The sequence below is a fragment of the Chiloscyllium punctatum genome, chromosome 22 (genome assembly GCF_047496795.1).
Source record: "Chiloscyllium punctatum isolate Juve2018m chromosome 22, sChiPun1.3, whole genome shotgun sequence".
NCBI lineage: Eukaryota > Metazoa > Chordata > Chondrichthyes > Orectolobiformes > Hemiscylliidae > Chiloscyllium > Chiloscyllium punctatum.
Window position 1 is genome coordinate 3,286,965 of NC_092760.1, and position 24,899 is coordinate 3,311,863.

The following is a 24,899-nucleotide window of genomic DNA, read 5'->3' on the forward strand; positions in this document are numbered from 1 at the left end:
GGCTGAAACAGAGAGCCTGAAACAGAGGGCGAGAAACAGTGGGGCTGAAACAGAGGGCGAAAAACAGAGGGGCTGAAACAGAGGGCGAGAAACAGAGGGGATGAAACAGAGGGGCTGAAACAGAGGGGCTGAAACAGAGGGGGTGAAACAGAGGGGCTGAATCAGAGGGGCTGAAACAGAGGGGCTGAATCAGATGGGCTGAATCAGTGGGGGGAAACAGAGGGGCTGTAACAGAGGGCGAGAAACAGAGGGGCTGAGACAGAGGGCGTGAAACAGAGGGGCTGAAACAGAGGGGCTGAAACAGAGGGGCGGAAACAGAGGGGCTGAAAAAGAGGGCGACAAACAGAGAGGCTGAAACAGAGGGCGAGAAACAGAGGGGCTGAAAAAGAGGGCGAGAAACAGAGGGGCTGAAACAGAGGGTGAGAAACAGAGGGTCTGAAACAGAGGGGCTGAAACAGAGGGGCTGAAACAGAGGGGCTGAAACAGAGGGCGAGAAACAGAGGGGATGAAACAGAGGGCGAGAAACAGAGGGGCTGAAACAGAGGGCGAGAAACAGAGGGCGAGAAACAGAGGGGCTGAAACAGAGGGGCTGAAACAGAGGTGCTGAAACAGAGGGCGAGAAACAGTGGGCGAGAAACAGAGGGACTGAAACAGAGGGGCTGAAATAGAGGGGCTGAAACAGAGGGCGAGGAACAGAGGGGCTGAAACAGAGGGCGAGAAACAGAAGGGCTGAAACAGAGGGCGAGAAACAGAGGGGCTGAAACAGAGGGGCTGAAACAGAGGGCCTGAAACAGATTGGCTGAAACAGAGGGCGAGAAATAGATGGGCTGAAACAGAGGGGCTGAAACAGAGGGGCGGAAAGAGAGGGCGAGAAACAGAGGGGCTGAAACAGAGGGCGAGAAACAGAGGGGCTGAATCAGAGGGGATGAAACAGTGGGCGAGAAACAGAGGGGCTGAAACAGAGGGCGAGAAACAGAGTGGCTGAAACAGACGGGCTGAAACAGAGAGCCTGAAACAGAGGTCGAGAAACAGTGGGGCTGAAACAGAGGGCGAAAAACAGAGGGGCTGAAACAGAGGGCGAGAAACAGAGGGGATGAAACAGAGGGGCTGAAACAGAGGGGCTGAAACAGAGGGGCTGAAACAGAGGGGCTGAATCAGAGGGGCTGAAACAGAGGGGCTGAATCAGATGGGCTGAATCAGGGGGGGGAAACAGAGTCGCTGAAACAGAGGGCGAGAAACAGAGGGGCTGAAACAGAGGGCGAGAAACATAGGGGCTGAAACAGAGGGGCTGAAACAGAGGGGCTGAAACAGAGGGCGAGAAACAGAGGGGCTGAAACAGAGGGCGAGAAACAGAGGGGCTGAATCAGAGGGGATGAAACAGTGGGCGAGAAACAGAGGGCGAGAAACAGAGGGGCTGAAACAGATGGTGAGAAACAGAGGGGCTGAAACAGAGGGGCTGAAACAGAGGGGCTGAAACAGAGGGGCTGAAACAGAGGGCGAGAAACAGAGGGGCAGAAACAGAGGGGGAGAAACAGAGGGGATGAAACAGAGGGCGAGAAACAGAGGGGCTGAAACAGAGTGGCTGAAACAGAAGGGCTGAAACAGAGGGGCTGAAATAGAGTGGCTGAAACAGAGGGCGAGAAACAGAGGGGCTGAATCAGAGGGGCTGAATCAGACGGGCTGAAATAGAGGGGCTGAAACAGAGGGCGAGAAACAGAGGGGCTGATTCAGAGGGGCTGAAACAGAGGGGCTGAATCAGAGGGGCTGAAACAGAGGGCGAGAAACAGAGGGCGAGAAACAGAGGGGCTGAATCAGAGGGGCTGAATCAGACGGGCTGAAATAGAGTGGCTGAAACAGAGGGCGAGAAACAGAGGGGCTGATTCAGAGGGGCTGAAACAGAGGGGCTGAATCAGAGGGGCTGAAACAGAGGGCGAGAAACAGAGGGGCAGAAACAGAGGGCGAGAAACAGAGTGGCTGAAACAGAGGGGCTGAAACAGAGAGCGCGAAACAGAGGGGCTGAAAAAGAGGGCGAGAAACAGAGGGGCTGAAACGGAGGGGCTGAAACAGAGGGGCTAAGTCAGAGGGGCAGAAACAGAGGGCGAGAAACAGAGGGGCTGAATCAGAGAGGCTGATTCAGAGGGGCTGAAACAGAGGGCGAGAAACAGAGGGGCTGAAACAGAGGGCGAGAAACAGAGGGGCAGAAACAGAGGGGCTGAAACAGAGGGGCTAAATCAGAGGGGCAGAAACAGTGGGCGAGAAACAGAGGGGCTGAAACAGAGGGCGAGAAACAGAGGGGCTGAAACAGAGGGGCTGAAACAGAGGGCGAGAAACAGAGGGGCTGAAACAGAGGGCGAGAAACAGAGGGGCTGAAACAGAGGGGCTGAAACAGAGGGGCTAAATCAGAGGGGCAGAAACAGATGGCGAGAAACAGAGGGGCTGAAACAGAGGGCGAGAAACAGAGGGGCTGAAACAGAGGGGCTGAAACAGAGGGCGAGAAACAGAGGGGCAGAAACAGAGGGCGAGAAAGAGAGGGGCTGTAACAGAGGGCGAGAATCAGAGGGGCTGAAACAGAGGGGCTGAAACAGAAGGGCTGAAAAAGAGGGGCTGAAACAGAGGGCGAGAAACAGAGGGGCTGAATCAGAGGGGCAGAATCAGAGGGGCTGTAAAAGAGGGGCTGAAACAGAGGGCGAGAAACAGAGGGGCTGAAACTGAGGGCGAGAAACAGACGGCGAGAAACAGAGGGGCTGAACAGAGGGGCTGAAACAGAGGGCGAGAAACAAAGGGGCTGAAACAGCGGGCGAGTAACAGAGGGCGAGAAACAGAGGGGCTGAAACAGAGGGGCTGAAACAGACGGGCTGAAACAGAGGCGCTGAAACAGAGGGCGAGAAATAGAGGGACTGAAACAGAGGGGCTGAATCAGAGGGGCTGAAACAGAGGGGCTGAATCAGATGGGCTGAATCGGGGGGGGGAACAGAGTCGCTGAAACAGAGGGCGAGAAACAGAGGGGCTGAAACAGAGACGAGAAACAGAGGGGCTGAAACAGAGGGGCTGAAACAGAGGGCGAGAAACAGTGGGGCTGAAACAGAGGGCGAAAAACAGAGTGGCTGAAACAGAGGGCGAGAAACAGAGGGGATGAAATAGAGGGCGAGAAACAGAGGGGCAGAAACAGAGGGCGAGAAACAGAGGGGCTGAAACAGAGGGCGAGAAACAGAGGGGCTGAAACAGAGGGGCTGAAACAGAAGGGCTGAAAAAGAGGCGCTGAAACAGAGGGCGAGAAATAGAGGGACTGAAACAGAGGGGCTGAAACAGAGGGGCTAAATCAGAGGGGCAGAAACAGAGGGCGAGAAACAGAGGGGCTGAATCAGAGGGGCTGATTCAGAGGGGCTGAAACTGAGGGGCTGAATCAGAGGGGCTGAAACAGAGGGCGAGAAACAGGGGCTGAAACAGAGGGCGAGAAACAGAGGGGCAGAAACAGAGGGGCAGAATCAGAGGGGCTGAAATAGAGGGGCTGAAACAGAGGGCGAGAAACAGAGGGGCTGAAACAGAGGGCGAGAAACAGAAGGAGAGAAACAGAGGGGCTGAAATAGAGGGGCTGAAACAGAGGGGCTGAAACAGAGGGGCTGAAACAGACGGGCTGAAACAGACGGGCTGAAACAGAGAGCCTGAAACAGAGAGCCTGAAACAGAGGGCGAGAAACAGAGGGGCTGAAACAGAGGGCGAGAAACAGAGGGTGAGAAACGGAGAGCGAGAAACAGAGGGGATGAAACAGAGGGGCTGAAACAGAGGGGCTGAAACAGAGGGGGTTAATCAGAGGGGCTGAAACAGAGGGGCTGAAACAGAGGGGCTGAATTAGATGGGCTGAAACAGGGGGGAGAAACAGAGGGGCTGAAACAGAGGGCGAGAAACAGAGGGGCTGAAACAGAGGGCGAGAAACAGAGGGGCTGAAACAGAGGGGCTGAAACAGAGGGGCGGAAATAGAGGGGCTTAAACAGAGGGCGAGAAACAGAGAGGTTGAAACAGAGGGCGAGAAACAGTGGGGCTGAAAAAGAGGGCGAGAAACAGAGGGACTGAAACAGAGGGCGAGAAACAGAGGGTCTGAAACAGAGGGGCTGAAACAGAGGGGCTGAAACAGAGGGGCTGAAACAAAGCGCGAGAAACAGAGGGGCTGAAACAGAGGGCGAGAAACAGAGGGGCTGAATCAGAGGGGATGAAACAGTGGGCGAGAAACAGAGGGGCTGAAACAGAGGGCGAGAAACATAGGGGCTGAAACAGAGGGTGAGAAACAGAGGGGCTGAAACAGAGGGGCTGAAACAGAGGGCGAGAAACAGAGGGGCTGAATCAGAGGGGCTGAATCAGACGGGCTGAAACAGAGGGGCTGAAACAGAGGGCGAGAAACAGAGCGGCTGATTCAGAGGGGCTGAAACAGAGGGGCTGAAATAGAGGGGCTGAAACAGAGGGCGAGAAACAGAGGGGCTGAATCAGAGGGGCTGAATCAGACGGGCTGAAACAGAGGGGCTGAAACAGAGGGCGAGAAACAGAGGGGCTGATTCAGAGCGGCTGAAACAGAGGGGCTGAATCAGAGGGGCTGAAACAGAGGGCGAGAAACAGAGGGGCAGAAACAGAGGGCGAGAAACAGAGTGGCTGAAACACAGGGGCTGAAACAGAGGGGCTAAATCAGAGGGGCAGAAACAGAGGGCGAGAAACAGAGGGGCTGAAACAGAGGGCGAGAAACAGAGGGGCTGAAACAGAGGGGCTGAAACAGAGGGCGAGAAACAGAGGGGCAGAAACAGAGGGCGAGAAACAGAGGGGCTGTAACAGAGGGCGAGAATCAGAGGGGCTGAAACAGAGGGGCTGAAACAGAAGGGCTGAAAAAGAGGGGCTGAAACAGAGGGCGAGAAACAGAGGGGCTGAATCAGAGGGGCAGAATCAGAGGGGCTGTAAAAGAGGGGCTGAAACAGAGGGCGAGAAACAGAGGGGCTGAAACAGAGGGCGAGAAACAGACGGCGAGAAACAGAGGGGCTGAACAGAGGGGCTGAAACAGAGGGCGAGAAACAAAGGGGCTGAAACAGCGGGCGAGTAACAGAGGGCGAGAAACAGAGGGGCTGAAACAGAGGGGCTGAAACAGACGGGCTGAAACAGAGAGCCTGAAACAGAGGGCGAGAAACAGAGGGGCTGAAACAGAGGGCGAGAAACAGAGGGTGAGAAACGGAGAGCGAGAAACAGAGGGGATGAAACAGTGGGGCTGAAACAGAGGGGCTGAAACAGAGGGGGTTAATCAGAGGGGCTGAAACAGAGGGGCTGAAACAGAGGGGCTGAATTAGATGGGCTGAAACAGGGGGGAGAAACAGAGGGGCTGAAACAGAGGGCGAGAAACAGAGGGGCTGAAACAGAGGGCGAGAAACAGAGGGGCTGAAACAGAGGGGCTGAAACAGAGGGGCGGAAATGGAGGGGCTTAAACAGAGGGCGAGAAACAGAGAGGTTGAAACAGAGGGCGAGAAACAGTGGGGCTGAAAAAGAGGGCGAGAAACAGAGGGACTGAAACAGAGGGCGAGAAACAGAGGGTCTGAAACAGAGGGGCTGAAACAGAGGGGCTGAAACAGAGGGGCTGAAACAAAGCGCGAGAAACAGAGGGGCTGAAACAGAGGGCGAGAAACAGAGGGGCTGAATCAGAGGGGATGAAACATAGGGGCTGAAACAGAGGGTGAGAAACAGAGGGGCTGAAACAGAGGGGCTGAAACAGAGGGCGAGAAACAGAGGGGCTGAATCAGAGGGGCTGAATCAGACGGGCTGAAACAGAGGGGCTGAAACAGAGGGCGAGAAACAGAGCGGCTGATTCAGAGGGGCTGAAACAGAGGGGCTGAAATAGAGGGGCTGAAACAGAGGGCGAGAAACAGAGGGGCTGAATCAGAGGGGCTGAATCAGACGGGCTGAAACAGAGTGGCTGAAACAGAGGGCGAGAAACAGAGGGGCTGATTCAGAGGGGCTGAAACAGAGGGGCTGAATCAGAGGGGCTGAAACAGAGGGCGAGAAACAGAGGGGCAGAAACAGAGGGCGAGAAACAGAGTGGCTGAAACAGAGGGGCTGAAACAGAGAGCGCGAAACAGAGGGGCTGAAAAAGAGGGCGAGAAACAGAGGGGCTGAAACGGAGGGGCTGAAACAGAGGGGCTAAATCAGGGGGGCAGAAACAGAGGGCAAGAAACAGAGGGGCTGAATCAGAGAGGCTGATTCAGAGGGGCTGAAACAGAGGGCGAGAAACAGAGGGGCTGAAACAGAGGGCGAGAAACAGAGGGGCAGAAACAGAGGGGCTGAAACAGAGGGGCTAAATCAGAGGGGCAGAAACAGTGGGCGAGAAACAGAGGGGCTGAAACAGAGGGCGAGAAACAGAGGGGCTGAATCAGAGGGGCTGAAACAGAGGGGCTGAATCAGATGGGCTGAATCGGGGGGGGGAACAGAGTCGCTGAAACAGAGGGCGAGAAACAGAGGGGCTGAAACAGAGACGAGAAACAGAGGGGCTGAAACAGAGGGGCTGAAACAGAGGGCGAGAAACAGTGGGGCTGAAACAGAGGGCGAAAAACAGAGGGGCTGAAACAGAGGGCGAGAAACAGAGGGGATGAAATAGAGGGCGAGAAACAGAGGGGCAGAAACAGAGGGCGAGAAACAGAGGGGCTGAAACAGAGGGCGAGAAACAGAGGGGCTGAAACAGAGGGGCTGAAACAGAAGGGCTGAAAAAGAGGCGCTGAAACAGAGGGCGAGAAATAGAGGGACTGAAACAGAGGGGCTGAAACAGAGGGGCTAAATCAGAGGGGCAGAAACAGAGGGCGAGAAACAGAGGGGCTGAATCAGAGGGGCTGATTCAGAGGGGCTGAAACTGAGGGGCTGAATAAGAGGGGCTGAAACAGAGGGCGAGAAACAGGGGCTGAAACAGAGGGCGAGAAACAGAGGGGCAGAAACAGAGGGGCAGAATCAGAGGGGCTGAAATAGAGGGGCTGAAACAGAGGGCGAGAAACAGAGGGGCTGAAACAGAGGGCGAGAAACAGAAGGAGAGAAACAGAGGGGCTGAAATAGAGGGGCTGAAACAGAGGGGCTGAAACAGAGGGGCTGAAACAGAGGGCGAGAATCAAAAGGGCTGAAACAGCGGTCGAGAAACAGAGTGCGAGAAACAGAGGGGCTGAAACAGACGGGCTGAAACAGAGAGCCTGAAACAGAGGGCGAGAAACAGTGGGGCTGAAACAGAGGGCGAAAAACAGAGGGGCTGAAACAGAGGGCGAGAAACAGAGGGGATGAAACAGAGGGGCTGAAACAGAGGGGCTGAAACAGAGGGGGTGAAACAGAGGGGCTGAATCAGAGGGGCTGAAACAGAGGGGCTGAATCAGATGGGCTGAATCAGTGGGGGGAAACAGAGGGGCTGTAACAGAGGGCGAGAAACAGAGGGGCTGAGACAGAGGGCGTGAAACAGAGGGGCTGAAACAGAGGGGCTGAAACAGAGGGGCGGAAACAGAGGGGCTGAAAAAGAGGGCGACAAACAGAGAGGCTGAAACAGAGGGCGAGAAACAGAGGGGCTGAAAAAGAGGGCGAGAAACAGAGGGGCTGAAACAGAGGGTGAGAAACAGAGGGTCTGAAACAGAGGGGCTGAAACAGAGGGGCTGAAACAGAGGGGCTGAAACAGAGGGCGAGAAACAGAGGGGATGAAACAGAGGGCGAGAAACAGAGGGGCTGAAACAGAGGGCGAGAAACAGAGGGCGAGAAACAGAGGGGCTGAAACAGAGGGGCTGAAACAGAGGGGCTGAAACAGAGGGCGAGAAACAGTGGGCGAGAAACAGAGGGACTGAAACAGAGGGGCTGAAATAGAGGGGCTGAAACAGAGGGCGAGGAACAGAGGGGCTGAAACAGAGGGCGAGAAACAGAAGGGCTGAAACAGAGGGCGAGAAACAGAGGGGCTGAAACAGAGGGGCTGAAACAGAGGGCCTGAAACAGATTGGCTGAAACAGAGGGCGAGAAATAGATGGGCTGAAACAGAGGGGCTGAAACAGAGGGGCGGAAAGAGAGGGCGAGAAACAGAGGGGCTGAAACAGAGGGCGAGAAACAGAGGGGCTGAATCAGAGGGGATGAAACAGTGGGCGAGAAACAGAGGGGCTGAAACAGAGGGCGAGAAACAGAGTGGCTGAAACAGACGGGCTGAAACAGAGAGCCTGAAACAGAGGTCGAGAAACAGTGGGGCTGAAACAGAGGGCGAAAAACAGAGGGGCTGAAACAGAGGGCGAGAAACAGAGGGGATGAAACAGAGGGGCTGAAACAGAGGGGCTGAAACAGAGGGGCTGAAACAGAGGGGCTGAATCAGAGGGGCTGAAACAGAGGGGCTGAATCAGATGGGCTGAATCAGGGGGGGGAAACAGAGTCGCTGAAACAGAGGGCGAGAAACAGAGGGGCTGAAACAGAGGGCGAGAAACATAGGGGCTGAAACAGAGGGGCTGAAACAGAGGGGCTGAAACAGAGGGCGAGAAACAGAGGGGCTGAAACAGAGGGCGAGAAACAGAGGGGCTGAATCAGAGGGGATGAAACAGTGGGCGAGAAACAGAGGGCGAGAAACAGAGGGGCTGAAACAGATGGTGAGAAACAGAGGGGCTGAAACAGAGGGGCTGAAACAGAGGGGCTGAAACAGAGGGGCTGAAACAGAGGGCGAGAAACAGAGGGGCAGAAACAGAGGGGGAGAAACAGAGGGGATGAAACAGAGGGCGAGAAACAGAGGGGCTGAAACAGAGTGGCTGAAACAGAAGGGCTGAAACAGAGGGGCTGAAATAGAGTGGCTGAAACAGAGGGCGAGAAACAGAGGGGCTGAATCAGAGGGGCTGAATCAGACGGGCTGAAATAGAGGGGCTGAAACAGAGGGCGAGAAACAGAGGGGCTGATTCAGAGGGGCTGAAACAGAGGGGCTGAATCAGAGGGGCTGAAACAGAGGGCGAGAAACAGAGGGCGAGAAACAGAGGGGCTGAATCAGAGGGGCTGAATCAGACGGGCTGAAATAGAGTGGCTGAAACAGAGGGCGAGAAACAGAGGGGCTGATTCAGAGGGGCTGAAACAGAGGGGCTGAATCAGAGGGGCTGAAACAGAGGGCGAGAAACAGAGGGGCAGAAACAGAGGGCGAGAAACAGAGTGGCTGAAACAGAGGGGCTGAAACAGAGAGCGCGAAACAGAGGGGCTGAAAAAGAGGGCGAGAAACAGAGGGGCTGAAACGGAGGGGCTGAAACAGAGGGGCTAAGTCAGAGGGGCAGAAACAGAGGGCGAGAAACAGAGGGGCTGAATCAGAGAGGCTGATTCAGAGGGGCTGAAACAGAGGGCGAGAAACAGAGGGGCTGAAACAGAGGGCGAGAAACAGAGGGGCAGAAACAGAGGGGCTGAAACAGAGGGGCTAAATCAGAGGGGCAGAAACAGTGGGCGAGAAACAGAGGGGCTGAAACAGAGGGCGAGAAACAGAGGGGCTGAAACAGAGGGGCTGAAACAGAGGGCGAGAAACAGAGGGGCTGAAACAGAGGGCGAGAAACAGAGGGGCTGAAACAGAGGGGCTGAAACAGAGGGGCTAAATCAGAGGGGCAGAAACAGATGGCGAGAAACAGAGGGGCTGAAACAGAGGGCGAGAAACAGAGGGGCTGAAACAGAGGGGCTGAAACAGAGGGCGAGAAACAGAGGGGCAGAAACAGAGGGCGAGAAAGAGAGGGGCTGTAACAGAGGGCGAGAATCAGAGGGGCTGAAACAGAGGGGCTGAAACAGAAGGGCTGAAAAAGAGGGGCTGAAACAGAGGGCGAGAAACAGAGGGGCTGAATCAGAGGGGCAGAATCAGAGGGGCTGTAAAAGAGGGGCTGAAACAGAGGGCGAGAAACAGAGGGGCTGAAACTGAGGGCGAGAAACAGACGGCGAGAAACAGAGGGGCTGAACAGAGGGGCTGAAACAGAGGGCGAGAAACAAAGGGGCTGAAACAGCGGGCGAGTAACAGAGGGCGAGAAACAGAGGGGCTGAAACAGAGGGGCTGAAACAGACGGGCTGAAACAGAGGCGCTGAAACAGAGGGCGAGAAATAGAGGGACTGAAACAGAGGGGCTGAATCAGAGGGGCTGAAACAGAGGGGCTGAATCAGATGGGCTGAATCGGGGGGGGGAACAGAGTCGCTGAAACAGAGGGCGAGAAACAGAGGGGCTGAAACAGAGACGAGAAACAGAGGGGCTGAAACAGAGGGGCTGAAACAGAGGGCGAGAAACAGTGGGGCTGAAACAGAGGGCGAAAAACAGAGTGGCTGAAACAGAGGGCGAGAAACAGAGGGGATGAAATAGAGGGCGAGAAACAGAGGGGCAGAAACAGAGGGCGAGAAACAGAGGGGCTGAAACAGAGGGCGAGAAACAGAGGGGCTGAAACAGAGGGGCTGAAACAGAAGGGCTGAAAAAGAGGCGCTGAAACAGAGGGCGAGAAATAGAGGGACTGAAACAGAGGGGCTGAAACAGAGGGGCTAAATCAGAGGGGCAGAAACAGAGGGCGAGAAACAGAGGGGCTGAATCAGAGGGGCTGATTCAGAGGGGCTGAAACTGAGGGGCTGAATCAGAGGGGCTGAAACAGCGGGCGAGAAACAGGGGCTGAAACAGAGGGCGAGAAACAGAGGGGCAGAAACAGAGGGGCAGAATCAGAGGGGCTGAAATAGAGGGGCTGAAACAGAGGGCGAGAAACAGAGGGGCTGAAACAGAGGGCGAGAAACAGAAGGAGAGAAACAGAGGGGCTGAAATAGAGGGGCTGAAACAGAGGGGCTGAAACAGAGGGGCTGAAACAGAGGGCGAGAAACAAAAGGGCTGAAACAGCGGTCGAGAAACAGAGTGCGAGAAACAGAGGGGCTGAAACAGACGGGCTGAAACAGAGAGCCTGAAACAGAGGGCGAGAAACAGTGGGGCTGAAACAGAGGGCAAAAAACAGAGGGGCTGAAACAGAGGGCGAGAAACAGAGGGGATGAAACAGAGGGGCTGAAACAGAGGGGCTGAAACAGAGGGGGTGAAACAGAGGGGCTGAATCAGAGGGGCTGAAACAGAGGGGCTGAATCAGATGGGCTGAATCAGTGGGGGGAAACAGAGGGGCTGTAACAGAGGGCGAGAAACAGAGGGGCTGAGACAGAGGGCGTGAAACAGAGGGGCTGAAACAGAGGGGCTGAAACAGAGGGGCGGAAACAGAGGGGCTGAAAAAGAGGGCGACAAACAGAGAGGCTGAAACAGAGGGCGAGAAACAGAGGGGCTGAAAAAGAGGGCGAGAAACAGAGGGGCTGAAACAGAGGGTGAGAAACAGAGGGTCTGAAACAGAGGGGCTGAAACAGAGGGGCTGAAACAGAGGGGCTGAAACAGAGGGCGAGAAACAGAGGGGATGAAACAGAGGGCGAGAAACAGAGGGGCTGAAACAGAGGGCGAGAAACAGAGGGCGAGAAACAGAGGGGCTGAAACAGAGGGGCTGAAACAGAGGGGCTGAAACAGAGGGCGAGAAACAGTGGGCGAGAAACAGAGGGACTGAAACAGAGGGGCTGAAATAGAGGGGCTGAAACAGAGGGCGAGGAACAGAGGGGCTGAAACAGAGGGCGAGAAACAGAAGGGCTGAAACAGAGGGCGAGAAACAGAGGGGCTGAAACAGAGGGGCTGAAACAGAGGGCCTGAAACAGATTGGCTGAAACAGAGGGCGAGAAATAGATGGGCTGAAACAGAGGGGCTGAAACAGAGGGGCGGAAAGAGAGGGCGAGAAACAGAGGGGCTGAAACAGAGGGCGAGAAACAGAGGGGCTGAATCAGAGGGGATGAAACAGTGGGCGAGAAACAGAGGGGCTGAAACAGAGGGCGAGAAACAGAGTGGCTGAAACAGACGGGCTGAAACAGAGAGCCTGAAACAGAGGGCGAGAAACAGTGGGGCTGAAACAGAGGGCGAAAAACAGAGGGGCTGAAACAGAGGGCGAGAAACAGAGGGGATGAAACAGAGGGGCTGAAACAGAGGGGCTGAAACAGAGGGGCTGAAACAGAGGGGCTGAATCAGAGGGGCTGAAACAGAGGGGCTGAATCAGATGGGCTGAATCAGGGGGGGGAAACAGAGTCGCTGAAACAGAGGGCGAGAAACAGAGGGGCTGAAACAGAGGGCGAGAAACATAGGGGCTGAAACAGAGGGGCTGAAACAGAGGGGCTGAAACAGAGGGCGAGAAACAGAGGGGCTGAAACAGAGGGCGAGAAACAGAGGGGCTGAATCAGAGGGGATGAAACAGTGGGCGAGAAACAGAGGGCGAGAAACAGAGGGGCTGAAACAGATGGTGAGAAACAGAGGGGCTGAAACAGAGGGGCTGAAACAGAGGGGCTGAAACAGAGGGCGAGAAACAGAGGGGCAGAAACAGAGGGGGAGAAACAGAGGGGATGAAACAGAGGGCGAGAAACAGAGGGGCTGAAACAGAGTGGCTGAAACAGAAGGGCTGAAACAGAGGGGCTGAAATAGAGTGGCTGAAACAGAGGGCGAGAAACAGAGGGGCTGAATCAGAGGGGCTGAATCAGACGGGCTGAAATAGAGGGGCTGAAACAGAGGGCGAGAAACAGAGGGGCTGATTCAGAGGGGCTGAAACAGAGGGGCTGAATCAGAGGGGCTGAAACAGAGGGCGAGAAACAGAGGGCGAGAAACAGAGGGGCTGAATCAGAGGGGCTGAATCAGACGGGCTGAAATAGAGTGGCTGAAACAGAGGGCGAGAAACAGAGGGGCTGATTCAGAGGGGCTGAAACAGAGGGGCTGAATCAGAGGGGCTGAAACAGAGGGCGAGAAACAGAGGGGCAGAAACAGAGGGCGAGAAACAGAGTGGCTGAAACAGAGGGGCTGAAACAGAGAGCGCGAAACAGAGGGGCTGAAAAAGAGGGCGAGAAACAGAGGGGCTGAAACGGAGGGGCTGAAACAGAGGGGCTAAGTCAGAGGGGCAGAAACAGAGGGCGAGAAACAGAGGGGCTGAATCAGAGAGGCTGATTCAGAGGGGCTGAAACAGAGGGCGAGAAACAGAGGGGCTGAAACAGAGGGCGAGAAACAGAGGGGCAGAAACAGAGGGGCTGAAACAGAGGGGCTAAATCAGAGGGGCAGAAACAGTGGGCGAGAAACAGAGGGGCTGAAACAGAGGGCGAGAAACAGAGGGGCTGAAACAGAGGGGCCGAAACAGAGGGCGAGAAACAGAGGGGCTGAAACAGAGGGCGAGAAACAGAGGGGCTGAAACAGAGGGGCTGAAACAGAGGGGCTAAATCAGAGGGGCAGAAACAGAGGGCGAGAAACAGAGGGGCTGAAACAGAGGGCGAGAAACAGAGGGGCTGAAACAGAGGGGCTGAAACAGAGGGCGAGAAACAGAGGGGCAGAAACAGAGGGCGAGAAACAGAGGGGCTGTAACAGAGGGCGAGAATCAGAGGGGCTGAAACAGAGGGGCTGAAACAGAAGGGCTGAAAAAGAGGGGCTGAAACAGAGGGCGAGAAACAGAGGGGCTGAATCAGAGGGGCAGAATCAGAGGGGCTGTAAAAGAGGGGCTGAAACAGAGGGCGAGAAACAGAGGGGCTGAAACTGAGGGCGAGAAACAGACGGCGAGAAACAGAGGGGCTGAACAGAGGGGCTGAAACAGAGGGCGAGAAACAAAGGGGCTGAAACAGCGGGCGAGTAACAGAGGGCGAGAAACAGAGGGGCTGAAACAGAGGGGCTGAAACAGACGGGCTGAAACAGAGAGCCTGAAACAGAGGGCGAGAAACAGAGGGGCTGAAACAGAGGGCGAGAAACAGAGGGTGAGAAACGGAGAGCGAGAAACAGAGGGGATGAAACAGAGGGGCTGAAACAGAGGGGCTGAAACAGAGGGGGTTAATCAGAGGGGCTGAAACAGAGGGGCTGAAACAGAGGGGCTGAATTAGATGGGCTGAAACAGGGGGGAGAAACAGAGGGGCTGAAACAGAGGGCGAGAAACAGAGGGGCTGAAACAGAGGGCGAGAAACAGAGGGGCTGAAACAGAGGGGCTGAAACAGAGGGGCGGAAATAGAGGGGCTTAAACAGAGGGCGAGAAACAGAGAGGTTGAAACAGAGGGCGAGAAACAGTGGGGCTGAAAAAGAGGGCGAGAAACAGAGGGACTGAAACAGAGGGCGAGAAACAGAGGGTCTGAAACAGAGGGGCTGAAACAGAGGGGCTGAAACAGAGGGGCTGAAACAAAGCGCGAGAAACAGAGGGGCTGAAACAGAGGGCGAGAAACAGAGGGGCTGAATCAGAGGGGATGAAACAGTGGGCGAGAAACAGAGGGGCTGAAACAGAGGGCGAGAAACATAGGGGCTGAAACAGAGGGTGAGAAACAGAGGGGCTGAAACAGAGGGGCTGAAACAGAGGGCGAGAAACAGAGGGGCTGAATCAGAGGGGCTGAATCAGACGGGCTGAAACAGAGGGGCTGAAACAGAGGGCGAGAAACAGAGCGGCTGATTCAGAGGGGCTGAAACAGAGGGGCTGAAATAGAGGGGCTGAAACAGAGGGCGAGAAACAGAGGGGCTGAATCAGAGGGGCTGAATCAGACGGGCTGAAACAGAGGGGCTGAAACAGAGGGCGAGAAACAGAGGGGCTGATTCAGAGCGGCTGAAACAGAGGGGCTGAATCAGAGGGGCTGAAACAGAGGGCGAGAAACAGAGGGGCAGAAACAGAGGGCGAGAAACAGAGTGGCTGAAACACAGGGGCTGAAACAGAGGGGCTAAATCAGAGGGGCAGAAACAGAGGGCGAGAAACAGAGGGGCTGAAACAGAGGGCGAGAAACAGAGGGGCTGAAACAGAGGGGCTGAAACAGAGGGCGAGAAACAGAGGGGCAGAAACAGAGGGCGAGAAACAGAGGGGCTGTAACAGAGGGCGAGAATCAGAGGGGCTGAAACAGAGGGGCTGAAACAGAAGGGCTGAAAAAGAGGGGCTGAAACAGAGGGCGAGAAACAGAGGGGCTGAATCAGAGGGGCAGAATCAGAGGGGCTGTAAAAGAGGGGCTGAAACAGAGGGCGAGAAACAGAGGGGCTGAAACAGAGGGCGAGAAACAGACGGCGAGAAACAGAGGGGCTGAACAGAGGGGCTGAAACAGAGGGCGAGAAACAAAGGGGCTGAAACAGCGGGCGAGTAACAGAGGGCGAGAAACAGAGGGGCTGAAACAGAGGGGCTGAAACAGACGGGCTGAAACAGAGAGCCTGAAACAGAGGGCGAGAAACAGAGGGGCTGAAACAGAGGGCGAGAAACAGAGGGTGAGAAACGGAGAGCGAGAAACAGAGGGGATGAAACAGTGGGGCTGAAACAGAGGGGCTGAAACAGAGGGGGTTAATCAGAGGGGCTGAAACAGAGGGGCTGAAACAGAGGGGCTGAATTAGATGGGCTGAAACAGGGGGGAGAAACAGAGGGGCTGAAACAGAGGGCGAGAAACAGAGGGGCTGAAACAGAGGGCGAGAAACAGAGGGGCTGAAACAGAGGGGCTGAAACAGAGGGGCGGAAATGGAGGGGCTTAAACAGAGGGCGAGAAACAGAGAGGTTGAAACAGAGGGCGAGAAACAGTGGGGCTGAAAAAGAGGGCGAGAAACAGAGGGACTGAAACAGAGGGCGAGAAACAGAGGGTCTGAAACAGAGGGGCTGAAACAGAGGGGCTGAAACAGAGGGGCTGAAACAAAGCGCGAGAAACAGAGGGGCTGAAACAGAGGGCGAGAAACAGAGGGGCTGAATCAGAGGGGATGAAACATAGGGGCTGAAACAGAGGGTGAGAAACAGAGGGGCTGAAACAGAGGGGCTGAAACAGAGGGCGAGAAACAGAGGGGCTGAATCAGAGGGGCTGAATCAGACGGGCTGAAACAGAGGGGCTGAAACAGAGGGCGAGAAACAGAGCGGCTGATTCAGAGGGGCTGAAACAGAGGGGCTGAAATAGAGGGGCTGAAACAGAGGGCGAGAAACAGAGGGGCTGAATCAGAGGGGCTGAATCAGACGGGCTGAAACAGAGTGGCTGAAACAGAGGGCGAGAAACAGAGGGGCTGATTCAGAGGGGCTGAAACAGAGGGGCTGAATCAGAGGGGCTGAAACAGAGGGCGAGAAACAGAGGGGCAGAAACAGAGGGCGAGAAACAGAGTGGCTGAAACAGAGGGGCTGAAACAGAGAGCGCGAAACAGAGGGGCTGAAAAAGAGGGCGAGAAACAGAGGGGCTGAAACGGAGGGGCTGAAACAGAGGGGCTAAATCAGGGGGGCAGAAACAGAGGGCAAGAAACAGAGGGGCTGAATCAGAGAGGCTGATTCAGAGGGGCTGAAACAGAGGGCGAGAAACAGAGGGGCTGAAACAGAGGGCGAGAAACAGAGGGGCAGAAACAGAGGGGCTGAAACAGAGGGGCTAAATCAGAGGGGCAGAAACAGTGGGCGAGAAACAGAGGGGCTGAAACAGAGGGCGAGAAACAGAGGGGCTGAAACAGAGGGGCTGAAACAGAGGGCGAGAAACAGAGGGGCTGAAACAGAGGGCGAGAAACAGAGGGGCTGAAACAGAGGGGCTGAAACAGAGGGGCTAAATCAGAGGGGCAGAAACAGAGGGCGAGAAACAGAGGGGCTGAAACAGAGGGCGAGAAACAGAGGGGCTGAAACAGAGGGGCTGAAACAGAGGGCGAGAAACAGAGGGGCAGAAACAGAGGGCGAGAAACAGAGGGGCTGTAACAGAGGGCGAGAATCAGAGGGGCTGAAACAGAGGGGCTGAAACAGAAGGGCTGAAAAAGAGGGGCTGAAACAGAGGGCGAGAAACAGAGGGGCTGAATCAGAGGGGCAGAATCAGAGGGGCTGTAAAAGAGGGGCTGAAACAGAGGGCGAGAAACAGAGGGGCTGAAACAGAGGGCGAGAAACAGACGGCGAGAAACAGAGGGGCTGAACAGAGGGGCTGAAACAGAGGGCGAGAAACAAAGGGGCTGAAACAGCGGGCGAGTAACAGAGGGCGAGAAACAGAGGGGCTGAAACAGAGGGGCTGAAACAGACGGGCTGAAACAGAGAGCCTGAAACAGAGGGCGAGAAACAGAGGGGCTGAAACAGAGGGCGAGAAACAGAGGGTGAGAAACGGAGAGCGAGAAACAGAGGGGATGAAACAGAGGGGCTGAAACAGAGGGGCTGAAACAGAGGGGGTTAATCAGAGGGGCTGAAACAGAGGGGCTGAAACAGAGGGGCTGAATTAGATGGGCTGAAACAGGGGGGAGAAACAGAGGGGCTGAAACAGAGGGCGAGAAACAGAGGGGCTGAAACAGAGGGCGAGAAACAGAGGGGCTGAAACAGAGGGGCTGAAACAGAGGGGCGGAAATAGAGGGGCTTAAACAGAGGGCGAGAAACAGAGAGGTTGAAACAGAGGGCGAGAAACAGTGGGGCTGAAAAAGAGGGCGAGAAACAGAGGGACTGAAACAGAGGGCGAGAAACAGAGGGTCTGAAACAGAGGGGCTGAAACAGAGGGGCTGAAACAGAGGGGCTGAAACAAAGCGCGAGAAACAGAGGGGCTGAAACAGAGGGCGAGAAACAGAGGGGCTGAATCAGAGGGGATGAAACAGTGGGCGAGAAACAGAGGGGCTGAAACAGAGGGCGAGAAACATAGGGGCTGAAACAGAGGGTGAGAAACAGAGGGGCTGAAACAGAGGGGCTGAAACAGAGGGCGAGAAACAGAGGGGCTGAATCAGAGGGGCTGAATCAGACGGGCTGAAACAGAGGGGCTGAAACAGAGGGCGAGAAACAGAGCGGCTGATTCAGAGGGGCTGAAACAGAGGGGCTGAAATAGAGGGGCTGAAACAGAGGGCGAGAAACAGAGGGGCTGAATCAGAGGGGCTGAATCAGACGGGCTGAAACAGAGGGGCTGAAACAGAGGGCGAGAAACAGAGGGGCTGATTCAGAGCGGCTGAAACAGAGGGGCTGAATCAGAGGGGCTGAAACAGAGGGCGAGAAACAGAGGGGCAGAAACAGAGGGCGAGAAACAGAGTGGCTGAAACACAGGGGCTGAAACAGAGGGGCTAAATCAGAGGGGCAGAAACAGAGGGCGAGAAACAGAGGGGCTGAAACAGAGGGCGAGAAACAGAGGGGCTGAAACAGAGGGGCTGAAACAGAGGGCGAGAAACAGAGGGGCAGAAACAGAGGGCGAGAAACAGAGGGGCTGTAACAGAGGGCGAGAATCAGAGGGGCTGAAACAGAGGGGCTGAAACAGAAGGGCTGAAAAAGAGGGGCTGAAACAGAGGGCGAGAAACAGAGGGGCTGAATCAGAGGGGCAGAATCAGAGGGGCTGTAAAAGAGGGGCTGAAACAGAGGGCGAGAAACAGAGGGGCTGAAACAGAGGGCGAGAAACAGACGGCGAGAAACAGAGGGGCTGAACAGAGGGGCTGAAACAGAGGGCGAGAAACAAAGGGGCTGAAACAGCGGGCGAGTAACAGAGGGCGAGAAACAGAGGGGCTGAAACAGAGGGGCTGAAACAGACGGGCTGAAACAGAGAGCCTGAAACAGAGGGCGAGAAACAGAGGGGCTGAAACAGAGGGCGAGAAACAGAGGGTGAGAAACGGAGAGCGAGAAACAGAGGGGATGAAACAGAGGGGCTGAAACAGAGGGGCTGAAACAGAGGGGGTTAATCAGAGGGGCTGAAACAGAGGGGCTGAAACAGAGGGGCTGAATTAGATGGGCTGAAACAGGGGGGAGAAACAGAGGGGCTGAAACAGAGTGCGAGAAACAGAGGGGCTGAAACAGAGGGCGAGAAACAGAGGGGCTGAAACAGAGGGGCTGAAACAGAGGGGCGGAAATAGAGGGGCTTAAACAGAGGGCGAGAAACAGAGAGGTTGAAACAGAGGGCGAGAAACAGTGGGGCTGAAAAAGAGGGCGAGAAACAGAGGGACTGAAACAGAGGGCGAGAAACAGAGGGTCTGAAACAGAGGGGCTGAAACAGAGGGGCTGAAACAGAGGGGCTGAAACAAAGCGCGAGAAACAGAGGGGCTGAAACAGAGGGCGAGAAACAGAGGGGCTGAATCAGAGGGGATGAAAAAGTGGGCGAGAAACAGAGGGGCTGAAACAGAGGGCGAGAAACATAGGGGCTGAAACAGAGGGTGAGAAACAGAGGGGCTGAAACAGAGGGGCTGAAACAGAGGGCGAGAAACAGAGGGGCTGAATCAGAGGGGCTGAATCAGACGGGCTGAAACAGAGGGGCTGAAACAGAGGGCGAGAAACAGAGCGGCTGATTCAGAGGGGCTGAAACAGAGGGGCTGAAATAGAGGGGCTGAAACAGAGGGCGAGAAACAGAGGGGCTGAATCAGAGGGGCTGAATCAGACGGGCTGAAACAGAGGGGCTGAAACAGAGGGCGAGAAACAGAGGGGCTGATTCAGAGCGGCTGAAACAGAGGGGCTGAATCAGAGGGGCTGAAACAGAGGGCGAGAAACAGAGGGGCAGAAACAGAGGGCGAGAAACAGAGTGGCAGAAACACAGGGGCTGAAACAGAGAGCGCGAAACAGAGGGGCTGAAAAAGAGGGCGAGAAACAGAGGGGCTGAAACAGAGGGGCTGAAACAGAGGGGCTAAGTCAGAGGGGCAGAAACAGAGGGCGAGAAACAGAGGGGCTGAATCAGAGGGGCTGATTCAGAGGGGCTGAAACAGAGGGCGAGAAACAGAGGGGCTGAAACAGAGGGCGAGAAACAGAGGGGCAGAAACAGAGGGCGAGAAACAGAGGGGCTGAAACAGAGGGCGAGAAACAGAAGGGCTGAAACAGAGGGCGAGAAACAGAGGGTGAGAAACGGAGAGCGAGAAACAGAGGGGATGAAACAGAGGGGCTGAAACAGAGGGGCTGAAACAGAGGGGGTTAATCAGAGGGGCTGAAACAGAGGGGCTGAAACAGAGGGGCTGAATTAGATGGGCTGAAACAGGGGGGAGAAACAGAGGGGCTGAAACAGAGGGCGAGAAACAGAGGGGCTGAAACAGAGGGCGAGAAACAGAGGGGCTGAAACAGAGGGGCTGAAACAGAGGGGCGGAAATAGAGGGGCTTAAACAGAGGGCGAGAAACAGAGAGGTTGAAACAGAGGGCGAGAAACAGTGGGGCTGAAAAAGAGGGCGAGAAACAGAGGGACTGAAACAGAGGGCGAGAAACAGAGGGTCTGAAACAGAGGGGCTGAAACAGAGGGGCTGAAACAGAGGGGCTGAAACAAAGCGCGAGAAACAGAGGGGCTGAAACAGAGGGCGAGAAACAGAGGGGCTGAATCAGAGGGGATGAAACAGTGGGCGAGAAACAGAGGGGCTGAAACAGAGGGCGAGAAACATAGGAGCTGAAACAGAGGGTGAGAAACAGAGGGGCTGAAACAGAGGGGCTGAAACAGAGGGCGAGAAACAGAGGGGCTGAATCAGAGGGGCTGAATCAGACGGGCTGAAACAGAGGGGCTGAAACAGAGGGCGAGAAACAGAGCGGCTGATTCAGAGGGGCTGAAACAGAGGGGCTGAAATAGAGGGGCTGAAACAGAGGGCGAGAAACAGAGGGGCTGAATCAGAGGGGCTGAATCAGACGGGCTGAAACAGAGGGGCTGAAACAGAGGGCGAGAAACAGAGGGGCTGATTCAGAGCGGCTGAAACATAGGGGCTGAATCAGAGGGGCTGAAACAGAGGGCGAGAAACAGAGGGGCTGAATCAGAGGGGCTGAAACAGAGGGCGAGAAACAGAGGGGCTGAAACAGAGGGCGAGAAACAGAGGGGCAGAAACAGAGGGCGAGAAACAGAGTGGCTGAAACAGAGGGGCTGAAACAGAGAGCGCGAAACAGAGGGGCTGAAACAGAGGGCGAGAAACAGAGGGGCTGAAACAGAGGGGCTGAAACAGAGGGGCTAAATCAGAGGGGCAGAAACAGAGGGCGAGAAACAGAGGGGCTGAAACAGAGGGCGAGAAACAGAGGGGCTGAAACAGAGGTGCTGAAACAGAGGGCGAGAAACAGAGGGGCAGAAACAGAGGGCGAGAAACAGAGGGGCTGTAACAGAGGGCGAGAATCAGAGGGGCTGAAACAGAGGGGCTGAAACAGAAGGGCTGAAAAAGAGGGGCTGAAACAGAGGGTGAGAAACAGAGGGGCTGAATCAGAGGGGCAGAATCAGAGGGGCTGTAATAGAGGGGCTGAAACAGAGGGCGAGAAACAGAGGGGCTGAAACAGAGGGCGATTAACAGACGGCGAGAAACATAGGGGCTGAAACAGAGGGGCTGAAACAGAGGGCGAGAAACAAAGGGGCTGAAACAGCGGGCGAGAAACAGAGGGCGAGAAACAGAGGGGCTGAAACAGAGGGACTGAAACAGACGGGCTGAAACAGAGAGCCTGAAACAGAGGGCGAGAAACAGAGCGGCTGAAACAGAGGGCGAAAAACAGAGGGGCTTAAACTGAGGGCGAGAAACAGAGGGTGAGAAACGGAGGGCGAGAAACAGAGGGGATGAAACAGAGGGGCTGAAACAGAGGGGCTGAAACAGAGGGGCTGAAACAGAGGGGCTGAATCAGAGGGGCTGAAACAGAGGGGCTGAATTAGATGGGCTGAAACAGGGGAGAGAAACAGAGGGGCTGAAACAGAGGGCGAGAAACAGAGGGGCTGAAACAGAGGGCGAGAAACAGAGGGGCTGAAACAGAGGGGCTGAAACAGAGGGGCGGAAATAGAGGGGCTGAAACAGAGGGCGAGAAACAGAGAGGTTGAAACAGAGGGGCTGAAAAAGAGGGCGAGAAACAGAGGGACTGAAACAGAGGGCGAGAAACAGAGGGTCTGAAACAGAGGGGCTGAAACAGAGGGGCTGAAACAGACGGGCTGAAACAGAGGGCGAGAAACAGAGGGGATGAAACAGAGGGCGAGAAACAGAGGGGCTGAAACAGAGGGATAGAAACAGAGGACGAGAAACAGAGGGACTGAAACAGAGGGGCTGAAACAGAGGGGCGGAAACAGAGGGCGAGAAACAGAGGGGGAGAAACAGAGGGACTGAAACAGAGGGGCTGAAACAGAGGGGCTGAAACAGAGGGCGAGAAACAGAGGGGCTGAAACAGAGGGCGAGAAACAGAGGGGCTGAAACAGAGGGGCTGAAACAGAGGGGCTGAAACAGAGGGCGAGAAATAGATGGGCTCTAACTGAGGGCGAGAAACAGAGGCGCTGAAACAGAGGGTGAGAAACAGTGGGGCTGAAACAGAGGGGCTGAAACAGTGGGCGAGAAACAGAGGGGCTGAAACAGAGGGCGAGAAACAGAGGGGCTGATACAGAGGGGCTGAAACAGAGGGGCTGAAACAAAGGGCGAGAAACAGAGGGGCAGAATCAGAGGGCTAGAAACAGAGGGGCTGAAACAGAGGGGCTGAAACAGAAGGGCTGAAACAGAGGGGCTGAAACAGAGGGGCTTAAACAGAGGGCGAGAAACAGAGGGGCTGAAACAGAGGGCGAGAAACAGAGGGGCTGAAACAGAGGGCGAGAAACAGAGGGCCTGAAACAGTGGGCGAGAAACAGAGGGGCTGAAACAGTGGGCGAGAAACAGAGGGCGAGAAACAGAGGGGCTGAAACAGAGAGGCTGAAACAGACGGGCTGAAACAGAGAGCCTGAAACAAAGGGCGAGAAACAGAGGGGCTGAAACAGAGGGCGAAAAACAGAGAGCTGAAACTGAGGGCGAGAAACAGAGGGTGAGAAACGGAGGGCGAGAAACAGAGGGGATGAAACAGAGGGGCTGAAACAGAGGGCGAGAAACAGAGGGGCTGAAACAGAGGGCGATAAACAGAGGGGCTGAATCAGAGGGGCTGAAACAGTGGGCGAGAAACAGAGGGGCTGAAACAGAGGGCGAGAAACAGAGGGGCTGATACAGAGGGGCCGAAACAGAGGGGCTGAAACAAAGGGCGAGAAACAGAGGGGCAGAATCAGAGGGCGAGAAACAGAGGGGCTGAAACAGAGGGGCTGAAACAGAAGGGCTGAAACAGAGGGGCTGAAACAGAGGGGCTGAAACAGAGGGCGAGAAACAGAGGGGCTGAAACAGAGGGCGAGAAACAGAGGGGCTGAAACAGAGGGCGAGAAACAGAGGGCCTGAAACAGAGGGCGAGAAACAGAGGGGCTGAAACAGTGGGCGAGAAACAGAGGGCGAGAAACAGAGGGGCTGAAACAGAGAGGCTGAAACAGACGGGCTGAAACAGAGAGCCTGAAACAGAGGGCGAGAAACAGAGGGGCTGAAACAGAGGGCGAAAAACAGAGAGCTGAAACTGAGGGCGAGAAACAGAGGGTGAGAAACGGAGGGCGAGAAACAGAGGGGATGAAACAGAGGGGCTGAAACACAGGGGCTGAAACAGAGGGGCTGAATCAGAGGGGCTGAAACAGAGGGGCTGAATTAGATGGGCTGAAACAGGGGGGAGAAACAGAGGGGCTGAAACAGAGGGCGAGAAACAGAGGGGCTGAAACAGAGGGCGAGAAACAGAGGGGCTGAAACAGAGGGGCGGAAATAGAGGGGCTGAAACAGAGGGCGAGAAACAGAGAGGTTGAAACAGAGGGCGAGAAACAGAGGGGCTGAAAAAGAGGGCGAGAAACAGAGGAACTGAAACAGAGGGCGAGAAACAGAGGGTCTGAAACAGAGGGGCTGAAACAGAGGGGCTGAAACAGAGGGGCTGAAACAGAGGGCGAGAAACAGAGGGGCTGAAACAGAGGGCGAGAAACAGAGGGGCTGAATCAGAGGGGATGAAACAGTTGGCGAGAAACAGAGGGGCTGAAACAGAGGGCGAGAAACATAGGGGCTGAAACAGAGGGTGAGAAACAGAGGGGCTGAAACAGAGGGGCTGAAACAGAGGGGCTGAAACAGAGGGCGAGAAACAGAGGGGCAGAAACAGAGGGCGAGAAACAGAGGGGATGAAACAGAGGGCGAGAAACAGAGGGGCTGAAACAGAGGGGCTGAAACAGAAGGGCTGAAACAGAGGGGCTGAAATAGAGGGGCTGAAACAGATTGCGAGAAACAGAGGGTCTGATTCAGAGGGACTGAAACAGAGGGGCTGAATCAGAGGGGCTGAAACAGAGGGCGAGAAACAGAGGGGCTGAAAAAGAGGGCGAGAAACAGAGGGGCTTAAACGGAGGGGCTGAAACAGAGGGGCTAAGTCAGAGGGGCAGAAACAGATGGCGAGAAACAGAGGGGCTGAATCAGAGGGGCTGATTCAGAGGGGCTGAAACAGAGGGCGAGAAACAGAGGGGCTGAAACAGAGGGCGAGAAACAGAGTGGCTGACACAGAGGGGCTGAAACAGAGAGCGCGAAACAGAGGGGCTGAAACAGAGGGCGAGAAACAGAGGGGCTGAAACAGAGGGGCTGAAACAGAGGGGCTAAATCAGAGGGGCAGAAACAGAGGGCGAGAAACAGAGGGGCTGAAACAGAGGGCGAGAAACAGAGGGGCTGAAACAGAGGGGCTGTAACAGAGGGCGAGAATCAGAGGGGCTGAAACAGAGGGGCTGAAACAGAAGGGCTGAAAAAGAGGGGCTGAAACAGAGGGCGAGAAACAGAGGGGCTGAATCAGAGGGGCAGAATCAGAGGGGCTGTAATAGAGGGGCTGAAACAGAGGGCGAGAAACAGAGGGGCTGAAACAGAGGGCGAATAACAGACGGCGAGAAACAGAGGGGCTGAAACAGAGGGGCTGAAACAGAGGGCGAGAAACAAAGGGGCTGAAACAGCGGGCGAGAAACAGAGGGCGAGAAACAGAGGGGCTGAAACAGAGGGGCTGAAACAGACGGGCTGAAACAGAGGGCCTGAAACAGAGGGCGAGAAACAGAGGGGCTGAAACAGAGGGCGAAAAACAGAGGGGCTGAAACTGAGGGCGAGAAACAGAGGGTGAGAAACGGAGGGCGAGAAACAGAGGGGATGAAACAGAGGGGCTGAAACAGAGGGGCTGAAACAGAGGGGCTGAAACAGAGGGGCT